We start from the raw sequence: 5,440 nt of genomic DNA on the forward strand, positions 1-5,440 counted from the left end.
GATAAAAGAGCAAAAATTATTCTCAATATACACCCAAATGAGAACTAACAAATAACTCCCTATATTGCACAGACGATGGAAATATCGTGGAAGATTTTACCTGATCACTTTGGGCTTTTAAGTTTCCTTAATCTTGTTATGCTAGTGATGTATGTGTGTGTTGATATGTATGAATAAACTTCAGGAATACAATTAAGAAAGTTGGATTACACTCACACATGACAATTGCTTTTCCCGTTCAAATCGAAAAAACTATAATAAATTGTTGTCTCAAAGATAGCACTGGCAGGAGAGATCATATTCAAATGTAGTGCACACAGAAGTCTGGCGACGAAAGCCCTCAAATGTCGACATAAAGACTAATAACTTCCCACGGCTGATTGTCTGATTAGCAGTCCATGACCTCTTCTTCCTGCCGCACCGGCTGCCTCAGCTTGATTTTGTCGAATTGTTACACTATCACCGCTAATGAGGAGCCCGGTAATGGCCGCACTGAGTGATTAATGCCATTAATCGCCGCATCTTCTTTAGAATTTACTCAATCTCACGGGTCATGAGCAGGTTTGTTCAATAGCAGATGCCAGAAGGGAGAGCGGCGAACGACTGCGCAGCGGTCGACAAGCACTTGTCTCATTTAGCGCGGCGCCTCAGCGGCATCGCATAAAGTGCGCCATACCCTGGTCGACTTAAGCTGTGTTCATGTTTCTGGCAGAAACAAGCAGGGAAAAATGGTTGAAAAGGTAAGTACAGACCTCAGTGCAGCCTGTCTCCCATAGCCAGCCCAAATACGGAGTTTCGAGAAGAAACGCCGCATTGCTGTGGACCTTCCTCCACATGTTTACAAATCGGCAGGTACGATTGCCCTCCCCTCGGTAACGACCGTGTAATCCCAGCTGAGGTTGGCAAGACCGAAATGCCCGCGCGCCACCGCGATAAGGCTAGGTGTTTGGCCACCTCCCGATGGTGCCCCCGCCCCCGCGTGGGCCCCGCTCCCCAGCGCCAGGAGGTGAGTCGGCTATGCAGGCGTATGAAGAGGTGGTGCAAGAAATCCATGACACAATTGGCGGAGATATTATTGAAACGGATTACCTGACTCTAATCTTTATTTTAGCAGCTGCCGCAACTATCCCTTTTATAGGGGAAGCACGAAGAGAGGAATCCCCTCTCATTTAAAATTCGGGTCAAGTTCGCCTTGATGGGCATCCCCCCAGCTGTGCATCATACGGGCCATACTGCCTACTTCATCGTCTTATCTCGATGTATAAATTCCCCTTCATTGTGTTCGAATCTGGCAAGATAAGAATCTGTCTATTCGTGGCGATGCAAGGAAATCACCGAACAGGAGCGGGGAAAAAGAATTTACGGGAATAGTCACAGTCTGTGAGGGAGCCCCCCAGCCCCGAGTAAGTCGGAGTGGGCCAGGCCGGCGCTGGCCCACTGATAAAAAAGGGCAGCCCGCTCGTGCAGCCGAAAGTATCACTGAGCAGGAGGCTCCAGGCCCAGGTGCAGTGTGAAACACAAAGCATTGCTGAAATCCATCGAATTCAGAATAATATAATGTGAGAAAATAAAAAATGAATTAATAAACAAAGAAAAATATAAAATACCAAAGAGTGGTCCTGCTTGTTTTCCTGTTTGTTAATCTTTGAACGTATCAGTACATGCGCTTGCTGGTTTGCATTGTTGTTATACAGAACAATGTAATGTGTCGTGTTAAATGTAACAAATGTAAATTAAATTGATAAAGTAAAGGTCAAATATGATCATTAAATGTTTAGAAACTTTGACAAACTCAGCTCCCCAGAAACACAGTCGTTCGCATTAATATAAAAACCAAGCCATCCATACTGTAAAACAAAACAAGAGATTAAATCTCACATTGTTTTTTGTATACGTTCGAGGAAGTCTTTAAATGAATATGAAAATTAAGATATTATAGATATAAGATATGAAAATATTAATGTAAATAATCAAATGAATTTATTGGTTTTATATATAGAGCAGCAGGGCGCTCGGTCTTAAATCAAGATATCGGCGGAATAACAACGTGGAACAGATGATATGGTTAATTAAAACTTATACTAAAAACAATATGGGATTCTGGAAAGACAGTCATGTCTAAGAACAACAAACCACTATGATTGTGGCCAGGTCATCGAAAGTATTTCGACGGGTGTTTATAGGACGACAGGCCATATTCTATATTCCTGCAGTTATTACCGCCTGAAGCATTTTTCTTCTGATACTTCATGTGCCGCGGGTTTGAGCAGTACGAAGGCACATTTTCTTATTATGGGAGAAAGAGGTGCAGCAGTGACAGGATGGTAGAAATTACACGATGGTGATATAGCAAGAATTAATTAACACAAGTTTCGATACCATATTATTAAATAGGTGAGGTAAGTTATACGTAGTGTGTATAAGACTGGTTAGAATAGTTAGTCGTCTTTACTATTCCATCAATCTATAAAAAAAATGAAGCAAGTTAAGTTAAAAAGAACTCAGTGTTATACGGAGATTATTCGTTGTGTTGATTTGTTCGTGTTTTTTTTTTGTTGTTGTTTGTTTTGTTTTGTTGTTTTGTTTTTGGTTTTATAGATTTACAAAAGCACGCACTATAACGGTTTTTAAACTAAATCTTAATCTTGTTTTACAGAGAAATTTTTTATAATAATGATTATGATTCAGGATTTTCTTTCATTTTCCTATCTTGCCCCCGGACTTTTTCTTCATATCATATTACAAATCGATATCTGGGTTTTGCAGCTACAAGAATGTTGATAAAATACACATTACATATTACAACTAAAAAAGCCTGTACTAAAGCCGTCTTTACAACAGAAGTTGAGCTTGATCAGTTTACCAAAGAGTACTAATACTACCTACAAAGAAAAAACGAATAAAACACACGGGAGAAAGATAGCATGAGTGAATGAGCTGTGTGTTCAGCTTGTCTTGTCTTTTGTTAGTAAAAGTTCAGAATGACAGGTCAGACCTACATATAAAGCAAGTTCAAGCTAACGATAAAAAACATCAAGCCTAAATAACACTCAGGAATGTACACCTCCCTATAACGCCATTTTAAAATATGTCTACAGCACGGTCTGTGATTTGCACTTGTGAGTTGATATGGCCTTCGCGCACACACGCGCTGGCACCACGAATGTAAAGAAATGGAAAACTGATTGGTACTTTCGTAGGGTGATGGTGATGTCGCTGTAATTAATCTTAGTTATATAGATAGTTGATTTCTTGTTGCTTGATTGCTACAGGTGATTGCATCAGTCTTTTAGACTTGTTTTGGTGCTCCATGTAGCATGCCTGGTATACCCAACATCCACTGATCATCCAATCAATGGTACCCCAGTGTGACATCGCTTTCCTTCTGCAGAGTGATAAGGATTTATAGATGTGAGTGTATACAATCCGATTTATTCTAGTTACAAAATCGTACATTGGAATTCCTTCGCGAACATACTCATCCACCAATTTTTGAGAAGTGTAAAGAGATGTGACAGTAGAGCAGTACTTGTCTGTTGGAGATGACAATGATACAATGGACAACACGGGCAAACATCGTGTGATTACAGTGATCCTACTTTGATACAGCAATTCCATGCAAAAGTCCATTCAAGGATATAGTTTGGACAGACACAACTTTGACAAAATCTTGGGCGGCGGATCAGGCGATACAAAGAAGGCGTTCATGATCAGTGGTGGATTATCAACCTTACCGATCGGAAATCTTTGTAGGACACCCTATTTGAATGCGTATTTTTATTACACTGCGTTGTTTGATCCATCATCCAACATTCTTGATCATGATGCGTGTGTTTATTCTCTTGATGTTTTTGAAGTTGTCTGAGCAGTCTGAAATGCGAACAGTTGCCTCTTCAAGGAGAACAATTATTTAGCAAATCACAAATTAGCCATTACAAATCTCTAGACAGGCTACTTTTGTTTTTCTTGTGAATAGCTTCTTTTCAACTTGTCATCATAGACATCTTATCTATACCTAGCTGTAGTCTAAGGCTATAATACTTTGATGATCGCTCTGAGGATAAATGTTTGCCTTTTTGTTGAGTTGGATTGCCAAACCATCCTTGTTACGACGTGTACTAATGAAGACAGGTGTCTTCTGGTCAGTCAGAAGGTGCCAACTGTGGAGTCACAAAGGCTGGCACTCAAGAAATCTAAATTTTTCAGATATAGCCTACTTCTATTATAGGAGATAAATATTAATATTAATTTACATGAAGAGATTTAGTCTTCACTATCTCGATGGTAATCCCTGTTTGACATTCAACTTCACTGTGAGTGATGTGACAGCAGGAGTAGTTTCACTGCCGACGAAGGAAGATGGCGGCAGCACTAAGAGTTTACGCTTACTTGGGCCCGCGATCAATAGTAAGAGGACCAAATTTATTCGCGCAACATGCAGGCCTCCGGGAGAGCGACTTCCGAGCTTTGTCGCGTATGAATTCTGTGGCGTCAGTATGCATTAAACCAAGTCAGATCTTGAAGATAGACGGTCAGACCGACGCCTGCATGCCACTTCCGACCTGGCAATCTACCTCGGGGGCTCGTGAAGGATGTGGCCTCAAGCTCGTCAGGCGATCTCTATCTCATATTGGCTGCCGCCGCGCACGCGGGCGTAGATTGTATTCAATTTACCCGGCCGCTAATCGGCAATGAGGGGTCTCTTGGGCAGATGCTTCCCCTGGAGTCACACAGCAAGATGGGGGCGGCCGAAGGCAGCTGGCGACAGGTAAGCGGGACGTGGCTGTCTTTGGAGAGTCGTGTTACAAGCTTGGAGATCTTGACGATCGGTCTCGCAAGCTTCCTAACGACGACATAATTCCTCGCCACAACTTCCTGTTCGGTTCATGGGTTGTATTCCTTTGATTTTTTCTTTCATTGCTCCATTAATTCTGTTTAAGTCTTGAGCTTACTTCACAAATCTTGTCAATCACTGTCTTTATAGAGGTTGACATCACCAGATGTGAAGGATACCCGAAACACTTCTTCAGAGCAGTATAAATTTTTTTGTTGTGTTTTTGTTTTGTATGTTTAGTTTTTTCCAGAAGATTGAGTGTTTGAGTGGTGGTTGAGATTTATATGTTACTCAGTGACAGATCGAAAGAAAAATGAATCTGATGACAGTGAAAGGCTAAAGCCAGCCCATGAAATGCTGAATATGTAAATGTTAAAACTCGCTTTCATCTAAATAAAAACACTGTCCCTACCTTACCCCCCCCTAGAACTTATGTTGGTCAAATGATTAAATATAGATTTCATCTCTTAAGATTGTAATGTACGCGCAAACTATTCAGTAAACAGTTCTTCCTGTCTTCACTACAAATGTATTGAAACTTTCCAAATCCTTACTGACGTTCTCGCAGCAAACAAGCGCAAAAAAGCAAAAGATAAAAAAAAACAT

Source organism: Pomacea canaliculata, linkage group LG5 (assembly GCF_003073045.1).
Source record: "Pomacea canaliculata isolate SZHN2017 linkage group LG5, ASM307304v1, whole genome shotgun sequence".
In the NCBI taxonomy this organism is placed as follows: domain Eukaryota; kingdom Metazoa; phylum Mollusca; class Gastropoda; order Architaenioglossa; family Ampullariidae; genus Pomacea; species Pomacea canaliculata.